We start from the raw sequence: 16729 nt of genomic DNA on the forward strand, positions 1-16729 counted from the left end.
GGCCTCGGTTATGGAAAGTTTTCAGGGCCTGAGTTAGGCAGAGCCTCAGGTATTCCCTTAAGGACAGTAACAGGGCTTTCTTTGGGACAGTGTCAGGATCGTGGATACAAGTGCGTCAGAATGTCAGCTCAGGAAAGTGTCTGGATTTTAGTTATGGATTGCACCAGGTCCCATGTGAGGGACAGATTCCGGGCCTTAGTGAGAGGTCGTGTCAAGGCCTTAGGTAGGATTAGTCAGGGCCTTAGTTACGGAGAATATTAGGGTTTCATTTAGGATAAGATGCAGGGCATGAGCTTGGGACAGAGTCAGGTTCCGGGCCAGGGATAGTGTCAGGAAACGACCAAGGGAAAGCGTTAAAACCTTAGTTATTGAGAGCATCGGGGCCTTACTTAGGACCAGAGTCAGTCCCTAAATCACGACCACTGCCAGAGCTTCATATACGGACAGCATCAGAGCCTAACTAAGGTACAGCCCAAGTGCCTAAGTGAGGCCTATCTTTAGGATCTGACTTAGGGAAAGTGTCAGGGCATGACTTATGAGCAGCATAAAGGCCTCTGTGGGATCAGCGTTAGGGTCTTCATTAAAGATATTATCAGGGCCTCTGTTAAGGAGAGCCTCAGGCCCTCATTTATGGACAGCATCAAGGATTAATTTGGGCCAGTTTCAGGACCTTGGTAAGACCTGGGTCAGGATATTAGCTCAGGATACTATCAGGACTTTAGATATTGCCGGCAGCTGGGCCTTAGTTAGAGACAGTGCCAGGGCCTGAGTTACGACTAGCCTTATGGCCTTTGTTAGGTACAGGGTCAGAGACGGAGCTAGGAGTTTTTTCAGGGTCTGAGTTCGGTGTAGTGTCAGGGCCTGAGTTAGGACACGTCTCCAGGCCTTAGTTAGGGAGAGTTTCACAGCCTCGGGAGTAATTTCAGGGCCTTATTTAGGGACAGCATCAGGGATTTAGTTAGCATGAGAGGAGCCATTCCTGCTAGCACCTTGAAAGCCGACACACGCAAATGCAAAAGAGAACCATGCACGCTGCTATGCAGGAATATTCCACCGCAGTTGAGTACATTTTCTTTAAGGTTAACAAGAGTTTAAAAATTATTTTTTTAAGAAAACAATATTCACGAGTTGAAAGAATTTCATCCTAAAGAATCTCTTTAGCTAAACTGGACATTCGTTAAGGACAAGGTTAGGTTAAGGTCTAGGGCTAGTGTCAGTTAATGACCTAGGGTTGGTGTCAAGGCCTCAGTTACATAGAGAATCCGGGCCTAATTTATGGCCTTTGTCAAGGTGTCTGGTAGGGACAGCGTCAGAGCCTGACATAGGGAGATCTTGAGGGCCTGGGTGAGGCCTTCCGTGAGCCCCCTGGCTGCAGACACTGTCAGGGCATGACTTAGGGGCAGCATCAGAGCCTTTGTTGGGTCAGCATTCAGGTCATAGTGAAAGACATGAGCAGGGCTTGAGTGAGTCACAGAATCAAGGCCTCGGTTATGGAAAGCTTTCAGGGCCTGAGTTAGGCAGAGCCTCAGGTATTCACTTAAAGACACTAACAGGGCTTTCTTTGGGACAGTGTCAGGATCGTGGATACAAGTGCGTCAGAATGTCAGCTCAGGAAAGTGTCTGGATTTTAGTTATGGATTGCACCAGGTCCCATGTTAGGGACAGATTCCAGGCCTTATTGAGAGGTCGTGTCAAGGCCTTAGGTAGGATTAGTCAGGGCCTTAGTTACGGAGAATATTAGGGTTTCATTTAGGATAAGATGCAGGGCATGAGCTTGGGACAGAGTCAGGTTCCGGGCCAGGGATAGTGTCAGGAAACGACCAAGGGAAAGCGTTAAAACCTTAGTTATTGAGAGCATCGGGGCCTTACTTAGGACCAGAGTCAGTCCCTAAATCACGACCACTGCCAGAGCTTCGTATACGGACAGCATCAGAGCCTAACTAAGGTACAGCCCAAGTGCCTAAGTGAGGCCTATCTTTAGGATCTGACTTAGGGAAAGTGTCAGGGCATGACTTATGAGCAGCATAAAGGCCTCTGTGGGATCAGCGTTAGGGTCTTCATTAAAGATATTATCAGGGCCTCTGTTAAGGAGAGCCTCAGGCCCTCATTTATGGACAGCATCAAGGATTAATTTGGGCCAGTTTCAGGACCTTGGTAAGACCTGGGTCAGGATATTAGCTCAGGATACTATCAGGAATTTAGATATTGCCGGCAGCTGGGCCTTAGTTAGAGACAGTGCCAGGGCCTGAGTTACGACTAGCCTTATGGCCTTTGTTAGGTACAGGGTCAGAGACGGAGCTAGGAGTTTTTTCAGGGTCTGAGTTCGGTGTAGTGTCAGGGCCTGAGTTAGGACACGTCTCCAGGCCTTAGTTAGGGAGAGTTTCACAGCCTCGGGAGTAATTTCAGGGCCTTATTTAGGGACAGCATCAGGGATTTAGTTAGCATGAGAGGAGCCATTCCTGCTAGCACCTTGAAAGCCGACACACGCAAATGCAAAAGAGAACCATGCACGCTGCTATGAAGGAATATTCCACAGCAGTTGAGTACATTTTCTTTAAGGTTAACAAGAGTTTAAAAATTATTTTTTTAAGAAAACAATATTCACGAGTTGAAAGAATTTCATCCTAAAGAATCTCTTTAGCTAAACTGGACATTCGTTAAGGACAAGGTTAGGTTAAGGTCTAGGGCTAGTGTCAGTTAATGACCTAGGGTTGGTGTCAAGGCCTCAGTTACATAGAGAATCCGGGCCTAATTTATGGCCTTTGTCAAGGTGTCTGGTAGGGACAGCGTCAGAGCCTGACATAGGGAGATCTTGAGGGCCTGGGTGAGGCCTTCCGTGAGCCCCCTGGCTGCAGACACTGTCAGGGCATGACTTAGGGGCAGCATCAGAGCCTTTGTTGGGTCAGCATTCAGGTCATAGTGAAAGACATGATCAGGGCTTGAGTGAGTCACAGAATCAAGGCCTCGGTTATGGAAAGTTTTCAGGGCCTGAGTTAGGCAGAGCCTCAGGTATTCCCTTAAGGACAGTAACAGGGCTTTCTTTGGGACAGTGTCAGGATCGTGGATACAAGTGCGTCAGAATGTCAGCTCAGGAAAGTGTCTGGATTTTAGTTATGGATTGCACCAGGTCCCATGTGAGGGACAGATTCCGGGCCTTAGTGAGAGGTCGTGTCAAGGCCTTAGGTAGGATTAGTCAGGGCCTTAGTTACGGAGAATATTAGGGTTTCATTTAGGATAAGATGCAGGGCATGAGCTTGGGACAGAGTCAGGTTCCGGGCCAGGGATAGTGTCAGGAAACGACCAAGGGAAAGCGTTAAAACCTTAGTTATTGAGAGCATCGGGGCCTTACTTAGGACCAGAGTCAGTCCCTAAATCACGACCACTGCCAGAGCTTCATATACGGACAGCATCAGAGCCTAACTAAGGTACAGCCCAAGTGCCTAAGTGAGGCCTATCTTTAGGATCTGACTTAGGGAAAGTGTCAGGGCATGACTTATGAGCAGCATAAAGGCCTCTGTGGGATCAGCGTTAGGGTCTTCATTAAAGATATTATCAGGGCCTCTGTTAAGGAGAGCCTCAGGCCCTCATTTATGGACAGCATCAAGGATTAATTTGGGCCAGTTTCAGGACCTTGGTAAGACCTGGGTCAGGATATTATCAGGACTTTAGATATTGCCGGCAGCTGGGCCTTAGTTAGAGACAGTGCCAGGGCCTGAGTTACGACTAGCCTTATGGCCTTTGTTAGGTACAGGGTCAGAGACGGAGCTAGGAGTTTTTTCAGGGTCTGAGTTCGGTGTAGTGTCAGGGCCTGAGTTAGGACACGTCTCCAGGCGTTAGATAGGGAGAGTTTCACAGCCTCGGGAGTAATTTCAGGGCCTTATTTAGGGACAGCATCAGGGATTTAGTTAGCATGAGAGGAGCCATTCCTGCTAGCACCTTGAAAGCCGACACACGCAAATGCAAAAGAGAACCATGCACGCTGCTATGCAGGAATATTCCACCGCAGTTGAGTACATTTTCTTTAAGGTTAACAAGAGTTTAAAAATTATTTTTTTAAGAAAACAATATTCACGAGTTGAAAGAATTTCATCCTAAAGAATCTCTTTAGCTAAACTGGACATTCGTTAAGGACAAGGTTAGGTTAAGGTCTAGGGCTAGTGTCAGTTAATGACCTAGGGTTGGTGTCAAGGCCTCAGTTACATAGAGAATCCGGGCCTAATTTATGGCCTTTGTCAAGGTGTCTGGTAGGGACAGCGTCAGAGCCTGACATAGGGAGATCTTGAGGGCCTGGGTGAGGCCTTCCGTGAGCCCCCTGGCTGCAGACACTGTCAGGGCATGACTTAGGGGCAGCATCAGAGCCTTTGTTGGGTCAGCATTCAGGTCATAGTGAAAGACATGAGCAGGGCTTGAGTGAGTCACAGAATCAAGGCCTCGGTTATGGAAAGCTTTCAGGGCCTGAGTTAGGCAGAGCCTCAGGTATTCACTTAAAGACACTAACAGGGCTTTCTTTGGGACAGTGTCAGGATCGTGGATACAAGTGCGTCAGAATGTCAGCTCAGGAAAGTGTCTGGATTTTAGTTATGGATTGCACCAGGTCCCATGTTAGGGACAGATTCCAGGCCTTATTGAGAGGTCGTGTCAAGGCCTTAGGTAGGATTAGTCAGGGGCTTAGTTACGGAGAATATTAGGGTTTCATTTAGGATAAGATGCAGGGCATGAGCTTGGGACAGAGTCAGGTTCCGGGCCAGGGATAGTGTCAGGAAACGACCAAGGGAAAGCATTAAAACCTTAGTTATTGAGAGCATCGGGGCCTTACTTAGGACCAGAGTCAGTCCCTAAATCACGACCACTGCCAGAGCTTCGTATACGGACAGCATCAGAGCCTAACTAAGGTACAGCCCAAGTGCCTAAGTGAGGCCTATCTTTAGGATCTGACTTAGGGAAAGTGTCAGGGCATGACTTATGAGCAGCATAAAGGCCTCTGTGGGATCAGCGTTAGGCTCTTCATTAAAGATATTATCAGGGCCTCTGTTAAGGAGAGCCTCAGGCCCTCATTTATGGACAGCATCAAGGATTAATTTGGGCCAGTTTCAGGACCTTGGTAAGACCTGGGTCAGGATATTATCAGGACTTTAGATATTGCCGGCAGCTGGGCCTTAGTTAGAGACAGTGCCAGGGCCTGAGTTACGACTAGCCTTATGGCCTTTGTTAGGTACAGGGTCAGAGACGGAGCTAGGAGTTTTTTCAGGGTCTGAGTTCGGTGTAGTGTCAGGGCCTGAGTTAGGACACGTCTCCAGGCCTTAGTTAGGGAGAGTTTCACAGCCTCGGGAGTAATTTCAGGGCCTTATTTAGGGACAGCATCAGGGATTTAGTTAGCATGAGAGGAGCCATTCCTGCTAGCACCTTGAAAGCCGACACACGCAAATGCAAAAGAGAACCATGCACGCTGCTATGCAGGAATATTCCACCGCAGTTGAGTACATTTTCTTTAAGGTTAACAAGAGTTTAAAAATTATTTTTTTAAGAAAACAATATTCACGAGTTGAAAGAATTTCATCCTAAAGAATCTCTTTAGCTAAACTGGACATTCGTTAAGGACAAGGTTAGGTTAAGGTCTAGGGCTAGTGTCAGTTAATGACCTAGGGTTGGTGTCAAGGCCTCAGTTACATAGAGAATCCGGGCCTAATTTATGGCCTTTGTCAAGGTGTCTGGTAGGGACAGCGTCAGAGCCTGACATAGGGAGATCTTGAGGGCCTGGGTGAGGCCTTCCGTGAGCCCCCTGGCTGCAGACACTGTCAGGGCATGACTTAGGGGCAGCATCAGAGCCTTTGTTGGGTCAGCATTCAGGTCATAGTGAAAGACATGAGCAGGGCTTGAGTGAGTCACAGAATCAAGGCCTCGGTTATGGAAAGCTTTCAGGGCCTGAGTTAGGCAGAGCCTCAGGTATTCACTTAAAGACACTAACAGGGCTTTCTTTGGGACAGTGTCAGGATCGTGGATACAAGTGCGTCAGAATGTCAGCTCAGGAAAGTGTCTGGATTTTAGTTATGGATTGCACCAGGTCCCATGTTAGGGACAGATTCCAGGCCTTATTGAGAGGTCGTGTCAAGGCCTTAGGTAGGATTAGTCAGGGCCTTAGTTACGGAGAATATTAGGGTTTCATTTAGGATAAGATGCAGGGCATGAGCTTGGGACAGAGTCAGGTTCCGGGCCAGGGATAGTGTCAGGAAACGACCAAGGGAAAGCGTTAAAACCTTAGTTATTGAGAGCATCGGGGCCTTACTTAGGACCAGAGTCAGTCCCTAAATCACGACCACTGCCAGAGCTTCGTATACGGACAGCATCAGAGCCTAACTAAGGTACAGCCCAAGTGCCTAAGTGAGGCCTATCTTTAGGATCTGACTTAGGGAAAGTGTCAGGGCATGACTTATGAGCAGCATAAAGGCCTCTGTGGGATCAGCGTTAGGGTCTTCATTAAGATATTATCAGGGCCTCTGTTAAGGAGAGCCTCAGGCCCTCATTTATGGACAGCATCAAGGATTAATTTGGGCCAGTTTCAGGACCTTGGTAAGACCTGGGTCAGGATATTAGCTCAGGATACTATCAGGAATTTAGATATTGCCGGCAGCTGGGCCTTAGTTAGAGACAGTGCCAGGGCCTGAGTTACGACTAGCCTTATGGCCTTTGTTAGGTACAGGGTCAGAGACCGAGCTAGGAGTTTTTTCAGGGTCTGAGTTCGGTGTAGTGTCAGAACCTGAGTTAGGACACGTCTCCAGGCCTTAGTTAGGGAGAGTTTCATAGCCTCGGGAGTAATTTCAGGGCCTTATTTAGGGACAGCATCAGGGATTCAGTTTGCATGAGAGGAGCCGTTCCTGCTAGAACCTTGAAAGCCGACACACGCAAATGCAAAAGAGAACCATGCACGCTGCTATGCAGGAATATTCCACAGCAGTTGAGTACATTTTCTTTAAGGTTAACAAGAGTTTAAAAATTATTTTTTTAAGAAAACAATATTCACGAGTTGAAAGAATTTCATCCTAAAGAATCTCTTTAGCTAAACTGGACATTCGTTAAGGACAAGGTTAGGTTAAAGTCTAGGGCTAGTGTCAGTTAATGACCTAGGGTTGGTGTCAAGGCCTCAGTTACATAGAGCATCCGAGCCTAATTTATGACCTTTGTCAAGGTTTCTGGTAGGGACAGCGTCAGAGCCTGACATAGGGAGATCTTGAGGGCCTGGGTGAGGCCTTCCGTGAGCCCCCTGGCTGCAGACACTGTCAGGGCATGACTTAGGGGCAGCATCAGAGCCTTTGTTGGGTCAGCATTCAGGTCATAGTGAAAGACATGAGCAGGGCTTGAGTGAGTCACAGAATCAAGGCCTCGGTTATGGAAAGCTTTCAGGGCCTGAGTTAGGCAGAGCCTCAGGTATTCACTTAAAGACACTAACAGGGCTTTCTTTGGGATAGTGTCAGGATCGTGGATACAAGTGCGTCAGAATATCAGCTCAGGAAAGTGTCTGGATTTTAGTTATGGATTGCAACAGGTCCCATGTTAGGGACAGATTCCGGGCCTTAGTGAGGGAGAGTTGTCAAGACCTTAGTTACTGAGAGCGTCAGGGTCTTCTTTAGAAGCAATGTCAGGGCTTCAGGTAAAAACAGCATCACGGACTGGCTTGGGGCGAGTGACACGGCCTGAGGGAGGCCTAGCGTCAGTCCCTTAGCTGGGGACACTGTCAGGGCATGACACAGGAGCAGCATCAGTGCCGTCGTTGGATCAGCATTATGGTCTTCGTTCAAGACATGATCAGGCCTTCTCTTAGGGACAGCGTCAGGGCTTACTTAGGGACATTTTCAGGACCTTGGTAAGTGATGGGTTGGTAAATTAGCTCAGGAGAGTGTGAGGGCTTTAGATATTGAGGGCAACAGGGCCCTAGTCAGGGACAGTGTCAGGCCCTGACTTAGGACGAACATCCAGGCCTTCGTTAGTGACAGTGTCACGGCGTTGGGACTCAATTCAGGTCCTGACGTCGGCACAGCATAAGAGCTTCAGTTAGCATAAGAGGCAAGACATTAGCTAGGTAGAGGGTGCGGGTAAAGTCTAGGGATCGTGTCAGCAAATGACCTAGGGATAGCGTCAAGGCCTCACCAGCATCAGGGCCGGAAGTAGGGCGAGCAACATGGCCTGAGTGAGACCCAGCGTCAGGCCCCCTAGCTGGAGGCACTGTCAGGGCGTTTCCTGGGAGCAGCAGCAGGGCCTTTGTTGGGTCAGCATTCGCATCATAATGAAAGACATCAACAGGGCCTGAGTGAGTCACAGAATCAAAGCCTCAGTTAGGGAAAGCTTCAGGGCCTGAGTTTGGCACAGCCTCAGCTCTTACTTCAGGAAAGCCACAGGGCTTTCTTTGGGACAGGGTCAGGACCCTGGTTAGAAATGTGTCAGGATATTAGCTCAGGAGAGTGTCCGGATTGTAGTTGTTGATTGTAGCACGTCCCATGTTAGGGACAAATTGCACGCCTTAGTGAGAGATAGTGTCAAGGACTTAGTTAGGATTAGTCAGGGCCTTAGTTATGGAGAGTATTAGGGTTTAAGTTAGGCTAAGATGCAGGGCATCAGCTTGGGACAGAGTGACGTTCCGAGCCAGGGATAGTGTGAGGAAATGACGTAGGGTTGCTGTCAAGACCTTAGTTACTTAGAGCATCAGGGCCTAATTGAGGAGCTGTGTCAGGGCTTCGTGTAGGGAAAGCATCAGAACCTCACTTAGGGAGAACGTCTAGGCCTGAGTGAAGCCAAGCGTCAGCGCCCTAGTTGGTGATAAAAATCAGGGCATGACGGAGGAGCAGCATCAGGGCCTTTGTTGGTTCAGCATCCGGGTCATAGTGAAAGACATGAGCAGGTCCTGAGTGAGTCACAGAATCAAGGCCTCAGGTAGGGAAAGCTTCAGGGCCTGAGTTAGGCAGAGCCTCAGGTATTCCCTTAAGGACAGTAACAGGGCTTTCTTTGGGACAGTGTCAGGATCGTGGATACAAGTGCGTCAGAATGTCAGCTCAGGAAAGTGTCTGGATTTTAGTTATGGATTGCACCAGGTCCCATGTGAGGGACAGATTCCGGGCCTTAGTGAGAGGTCGTGTCAAGGCCTTAGGTAGGATTAGTCAGGGCCTTAGTTACGGAGAATATTAGGGTTTCATTTAGGATAAGATGCAGGGCATGAGCTTGGGACAGAGTCAGGTTCCGGGCCAGGGATAGTGTCAGGAAACGACCAAGGGAAAGCGTTAAAACCTTAGTTATTGAGAGCATCGGGGCCTTACTTAGGACCAGAGTCAGTCCCTAAATCACGACCACTGCCAGAGCTTCATATACGGACAGCATCAGAGCCTAACTAAGGTACAGCCCAAGTGCCTAAGTGAGGCCTATCTTTAGGATCTGACTTAGGGAAAGTGTCAGGGCATGACTTATGAGCAGCATAAAGGCCTCTGTGGGATCAGCGTTAGGGTCTTCATTAAAGATATTATCAGGGCCTCTGTTAAGGAGAGCCTCAGGCCCTCATTTATGGACAGCATCAAGGATTAATTTGGGCCAGTTTCAGGACCTTGGTAAGACCTGGGTCAGGATATTATCAGGACTTTAGATATTGCCGGCAGCTGGGCCTTAGTTAGAGACAGTGCCAGGGCCTGAGTTACGACTAGCCTTATGGCCTTTGTTAGGTACAGGGTCAGAGACGGAGCTAGGAGTTTTTTCAGGGTCTGAGTTCGGTGTAGTGTCAGGGCCTGAGTTAGGACACGTCTCCAGGCCTTAGTTAGGGAGAGTTTCACAGCCTCGGGAGTAATTTCAGGGCCTTATTTAGGGACAGCATCAGGGATTTAGTTAGCATGAGAGGAGCCGTTCCTGCTAGAACCTTGAAAGCCGACACACGCAAATGCAAAAGAGAACCATGCACGCTGCTATGAAGGAATATTCCACAGCAGTTGAGTACATTTTCTTTAAGGTTAACAAGAGTTTAAAAATTATTTTTTTAAGAAAACAATATTCACGAGTTGAAAGAATTTCATCCTAAAGAATCTCTTTAGCTAAACTGGACATTCGTTAAGGACAAGGTTAGGTTAAGGTCTAGGGCTAGTGTCAGTTAATGACCTAGGGTTGGTGTCAAGGCCTCAGTTACATAGAGAATCCGGGCCTAATTTATGGCCTTTGTCAAGGTTTCTGGTAGGGACAGCGTCAGAGCCTGACATAGGGAGATCTTGAGGGCCTGGGTGAGGCCTTCCGTGAGCCCCCTGGCTGCAGACACTGTCAGGGCATGACTTAGGGGCAGCATCAGAGCCTTTGTTGGGTCAGCATTCAGGTCATAGTGAAAGACATGAGCAGGGCTTGAGTGAGTCACAGAATCAAGGCCTCGGTTATGGAAAGTTTTCAGGGCCTGAGTTAGGCAGAGCCTCAGGTATTCACTTAAAGACACTAACAGAGCTTTCTTTGGGACAGTATCAGGATCGTGGATACAAGTGCGTCAGAATGTCAGCTCAGGAAAGTGTCTGGATTTTAGTTATGGATTGCACCAGGTCCCATGTTAGGGACAGATTCCAGGCCTTATTGAGAGGTCGTGTCAAGGCCTTAGGTAGGATTAGTCAGGGCCTTAGTTACGGAGAATATTAGGGTTTCATTTAGGATAAGATGCAGGGCATGAGCTTGGGACAGAGTCAGGTTCCGGGCCAGGGATAGTGTCAGGAAACGACCAAGGGAAAGCGTTAAAACCTTAGTTATTGAGAGCATCGGGGCCTTACTTAGGACCAGAGTCAGTCCCTAAATCACGACCACTGCCAGAGCTTCATATACAGACAGCATCAGAGCCTAACTAAGGTACAGCCCAAGTGCCTAAGTGAGGCCTATCTTTAGGATCTGACTTAGGGAAAGTGTCAGGGCATGACTTATGAGCAGCATAAAGGCCTCTGTGGGATCAGCGTTAGGCTCTTCATTAAAGATATTATCAGGGCCTCTGTTAAGGAGAGCCTCAGGCCCTCATTTATGGACAGCATCAAGGATTAATTTGGGCCAGTTTCAGGACCTTGGTAAGACCTGGGTCAGGATATTATCAGGACTTTAGATATTGCCGGCAGCTGGGCCTTAGTTAGAGACAGTGCCAGGGCCTGAGTTACGACTAGCCTTATGGCCTTTGTTAGGTACAGGGTCAGAGACGGAGCTAGGAGTTTTTTCAGGGTCTGAGTTCGGTGTAGTGTCAGGGCCTGAGTTAGGACACGTCTCCAGGCCTTAGTTAGGGAGAGTTTCACAGCCTCGGGAGTAATTTCAGGGCCTTATTTAGGGACAGCATCAGGGATTTAGTTAGCATGAGAGGAGCCATTCCTGCTAGCACCTTGAAAGCCGACACACGCAAATGCAAAAGAGAACCATGCACGCTGCTATGAAGGAATATTCCACAGCAGTTGAGTACATTTTCTTTAAGGTTAACAAGAGTTTAAAAATTATTTTTTTAAGAAAACAATATTCACGAGTTGAAAGAATTTCATCCTAAAGAATCTCTTTAGCTAAACTGGACATTCGTTAAGGACAAGGTTAGGTTAAGGTCTAGGGCTAGTGTCAGTTAATGACCTAGGGTTGGTGTCAAGGCCTCAGTTACATAGAGAATCCGGGCCTAATTTATGGCCTTTGTCAAGGTGTCTGGTAGGGACAGCGTCAGAGCCTGACATAGGGAGATCTTGAGGGCCTGGGTGAGGCCTTCCGTGAGCCCCCTGGCTGCAGACACTGTCAGGGCATGACTTAGGGGCAGCATCAGAGCCTTTGTTGGGTCAGCATTCAGGTCATAGTGAAAGACATGATCAGGGCTTGAGTGAGTCACAGAATCAAGGCCTCGGTTATGGAAAGTTTTCAGGGCCTGAGTTAGGCAGAGCCTCAGGTATTCCCTTAAGGACAGTAACAGGGCTTTCTTTGGGACAGTGTCAGGATCGTGGATACAAGTGCGTCAGAATGTCAGCTCAGGAAAGTGTCTGGATTTTAGTTATGGATTGCACCAGGTCCCATGTGAGGGACAGATTCCGGGCCTTAGTGAGAGGTCGTGTCAAGGCCTTAGGTAGGATTAGTCAGGGCCTTAGTTACGGAGAATATTAGGGTTTCATTTAGGATAAGATGCAGGGCATGAGCTTGGGACAGAGTCAGGTTCCGGGCCAGGGATAGTGTCAGGAAACGACCAAGGGAAAGCGTTAAAACCTTAGTTATTGAGAGCATCGGGGCCTTACTTAGGACCAGAGTCAGTCCCTAAATCACGACCACTGCCAGAGCTTCATATACGGACAGCATCAGAGCCTAACTAAGGTACAGCCCAAGTGCCTAAGTGAGGCCTATCTTTAGGATCTGACTTAGGGAAAGTGTCAGGGCATGACTTATGAGCAGCATAAAGGCCTCTGTGGGATCAGCGTTAGGCTCTTCATTAAAGATATTATCAGGGCCTCTGTTAAGGAGAGCCTCAGGCCCTCATTTATGGACAGCATCAAGGATTAATTTGGGCCAGTTTCAGGACCTTGGTAAGACCTGGGTCAGGATATTATCAGGACTTTAGATATTGCCGGCAGCTGGGCCTTAGTTAGAGACAGTGCCAGGGCCTGAGTTACGACTAGCCTTATGGCCTTTGTTAGGTACAGGGTCAGAGACGGAGCTAGGAGTTTTTTCAGGGTCTGAGTTCGGTGTAGTGTCAGGGCCTGAGTTAGGACACGTCTCCAGGCCTTAGTTAGGGAGAGTTTCACAGCCTCGGGAGTAATTTCAGGGCCTTATTTAGGGACAGCATCAGGGATTTAGTTAGCATGAGAGGAGCCATTCCTGCTAGCACCTTGAAAGCCGACACACGCAAATGCAAAAGAGAACCATGCACGCTGCTATGCAGGAATATTCCACCGCAGTTGAGTACATTTTCTTTAAGGTTAACAAGAGTTTAAAAATTATTTTTTTAAGAAAACAATATTCACGAGTTGAAAGAATTTCATCCTAAAGAATCTCTTTAGCTAAACTGGACATTCGTTAAGGACAAGGTTAGGTTAAGGTCTAGGGCTAGTGTCAGTTAATGACCTAGGGTTGGTGTCAAGGCCTCAGTTACATAGAGAATCCGGGCCTAATTTATGGCCTTTGTCAAGGTGTCTGGTAGGGACAGCGTCAGAGCCTGACATAGGGAGATCTTGAGGGCCTGGGTGAGGCCTTCCGTGAGCCCCCTGGCTGCAGACACTGTCAGGGCATGACTTAGGGGCAGCATCAGAGCCTTTGTTGGGTCAGCATTCAGGTCATAGTGAAAGACATGAGCAGGGCTTGAGTGAGTCACAGAATCAAGGCCTCGGTTATGGAAAGCTTTCAGGGCCTGAGTTAGGCAGAGCCTCAGGTATTCACTTAAAGACACTAACAGGGCTTTCTTTGGGACAGTGTCAGGATCGTGGATACAAGTGCGTCAGAATGTCAGCTCAGGAAAGTGTCTGGATTTTAGTTATGGATTGCACCAGGTCCCATGTTAGGGACAGATTCCAGGCCTTATTGAGAGGTCGTGTCAAGGCCTTAGGTAGGATTAGTCAGGGCCTTAGTTACGGAGAATATTAGGGTTTCATTTAGGATAAGATGCAGGGCATGAGCTTGGGACAGAGTCAGGTTCCGGGCCAGGGATAGTGTCAGGAAACGACCAAGGGAAAGCGTTAAAACCTTAGTTATTGAGAGCATCGGGGCCTTACTTAGGACCAGAGTCAGTCCCTAAATCACGACCACTGCCAGAGCTTCGTATACGGACAGCATCAGAGCCTAACTAAGGTACAGCCCAAGTGCCTAAGTGAGGCCTATCTTTAGGATCTGACTTAGGGAAAGTGTCAGGGCATGACTTATGAGCAGCATAAAGGCCTCTGTGGGATCAGCGTTAGGGTCTTCATTAAGATATTATCAGGGCCTCTGTTAAGGAGAGCCTCAGGCCCTCATTTATGGACAGCATCAAGGATTAATTTGGGCCAGTTTCAGGACCTTGGTAAGACCTGGGTCAGGATATTAGCTCAGGATACTATCAGGAATTTAGATATTGCCGGCAGCTGGGCCTTAGTTAGAGACAGTGCCAGGGCCTGAGTTACGACTAGCCTTATGGCCTTTGTTAGGTACAGGGTCAGAGACCGAGCTAGGAGTTTTTTCAGGGTCTGAGTTCGGTGTAGTGTCAGAACCTGAGTTAGGACACGTCTCCAGGCCTTAGTTAGGGAGAGTTTCATAGCCTCGGGAGTAATTTCAGGGCCTTATTTAGGGACAGCATCAGGGATTCAGTTTGCATGAGAGGAGCCGTTCCTGCTAGAACCTTGAAAGCCGACACACGCAAATGCAAAAGAGAACCATGCACGCTGCTATGCAGGAATATTCCACAGCAGTTGAGTACATTTTCTTTAAGGTTAACAAGAGTTTAAAAATTATTTTTTTAAGAAAACAATATTCACGAGTTGAAAGAATTTCATCCTAAAGAATCTCTTTAGCTAAACTGGACATTCGTTAAGGACAAGGTTAGGTTAAAGTCTAGGGCTAGTGTCAGTTAATGACCTAGGGTTGGTGTCAAGGCCTCAGTTACATAGAGCATCCGAGCCTAATTTATGACCTTTGTCAAGGTTTCTGGTAGGGACAGCGTCAGAGCCTGACATAGGGAGATCTTGAGGGCCTGGGTGAGGCCTTCCGTGAGCCCCCTGGCTGCAGACACTGTCAGGGCATGACTTAGGGGCAGCATCAGAGCCTTTGTTGGGTCAGCATTCAGGTCATAGTGAAAGACATGAGCAGGGCTTGAGTGAGTCACAGAATCAAGGCCTCGGTTATGGAAAGCTTTCAGGGCCTGAGTTAGGCAGAGCCTCAGGTATTCACTTAAAGACACTAACAGGGCTTTCTTTGGGATAGTGTCAGGATCGTGGATACAAGTGCGTCAGAATATCAGCTCAGGAAAGTGTCTGGATTTTAGTTATGGATTGCAACAGGTCCCATGTTAGGGACAGATTCCGGGCCTTAGTGAGGGAGAGTTGTCAAGACCTTAGTTACTGAGAGCGTCAGGGTCTTCTTTAGAAGCAATGTCAGGGCTTCAGGTAAAAACAGCATCACGGACTGGCTTGGGGCGAGTGACACGGCCTGAGGGAGGCCTAGCGTCAGTCCCTTAGCTGGGGACACTGTCAGGGCATGACACAGGAGCAGCATCAGTGCCGTCGTTGGATCAGCATTATGGTCTTCGTTCAAGACATGATCAGGCCTTCTCTTAGGGACAGCGTCAGGGCTTACTTAGGGACATTTTCAGGACCTTGGTAAGTGATGGGTTGGTAAATTAGCTCAGGAGAGTGTGAGGGCTTTAGATATTGAGGGCAACAGGGCCCTAGTCAGGGACAGTGTCAGGCCCTGACTTAGGACGAACATCCAGGCCTTCGTTAGTGACAGTGTCACGGCGTTGGGACTCAATTCAGGTCCTGACGTCGGCACAGCATAAGAGCTTCAGTTAGCATAAGAGGCAAGACATTAGCTAGGTAGAGGGTGCGGGTAAAGTCTAGGGATCGTGTCAGCAAATGACCTAGGGATAGCGTCAAGGCCTCACCAGCATCAGGGCCGGAAGTAGGGCGAGCAACATGGCCTGAGTGAGACCCAGCGTCAGGCCCCCTAGCTGGAGGCACTGTCAGGGCGTTTCCTGGGAGCAGCAGCAGGGCCTTTGTTGGGTCAGCATTCGCATCATAATGAAAGACATCAACAGGGCCTGAGTGAGTCACAGAATCAAAGCCTCAGTTAGGGAAAGCTTCAGGGCCTGAGTTTGGCACAGCCTCAGCTCTTACTTCAGGAAAGCCACAGGGCTTTCTTTGGGACAGGGTCAGGACCCTGGTTAGAAATGTGTCAGGATATTAGCTCAGGAGAGTGTCCGGATTGTAGTTGTTGATTGTAGCACGTCCCATGTTAGGGACAAATTGCACGCCTTAGTGAGAGATAGTGTCAAGGACTTAGTTAGGATTAGTCAGGGCCTTAGTTATGGAGAGTATTAGGGTTTAAGTTAGGCTAAGATGCAGGGCATCAGCTTGGGACAGAGTGACGTTCCGAGCCAGGGATAGTGTGAGGAAATGACGTAGGGTTGCTGTCAAGACCTTAGTTACTTAGAGCATCAGGGCCTAATTGAGGAGCTGTGTCAGGGCTTCGTGTAGGGAAAGCATCAGAACCTCACTTAGGGAGAACGTCTAGGCCTGAGTGAAGCCAAGCGTCAGCGCCCTAGTTGGTGATAAAAATCAGGGCATGACGGAGGAGCAGCATCAGGGCCTTTGTTGGTTCAGCATCCGGGTCATAGTGAAAGACATGAGCAGGTCCTGAGTGAGTCACAGAATCAAGGCCTCAGGTAGGGAAAGCTTCAGGGCCTGAGTTAGGCAGAGCCTCAGGTATTCCCTTAAGGACAGTAACAGGGCTTTCTTTGGGACAGTGTCAGGATCGTGGATACAAGTGCGTCAGAATGTCAGCTCAGGAAAGTGTCTGGATTTTAGTTATGGATTGCACCAGGTCCCATGTGAGGGACAGATTCCGGGCCTTAGTGAGAGGTCGTGTCAAGGCCTTAGGTAGGATTAGTCAGGGCCTTAGTTACGGAGAATATTAGGGTTTCATTTAGGATAAGATGCAGGGCATGAGCTTGGGACAGAGTCAGGTTCCGGGCCAGGGATAGTGTCAGGAAACGACCAAGGGAAAGCGTTAAAACCTTAGTTATTGAGAGCATCGGGGCCTTACTTAGGAC

Source organism: Kogia breviceps, chromosome 6 (assembly GCF_026419965.1).
Source record: "Kogia breviceps isolate mKogBre1 chromosome 6, mKogBre1 haplotype 1, whole genome shotgun sequence".
Lineage (NCBI taxonomy): Eukaryota > Metazoa > Chordata > Mammalia > Artiodactyla > Physeteridae > Kogia > Kogia breviceps.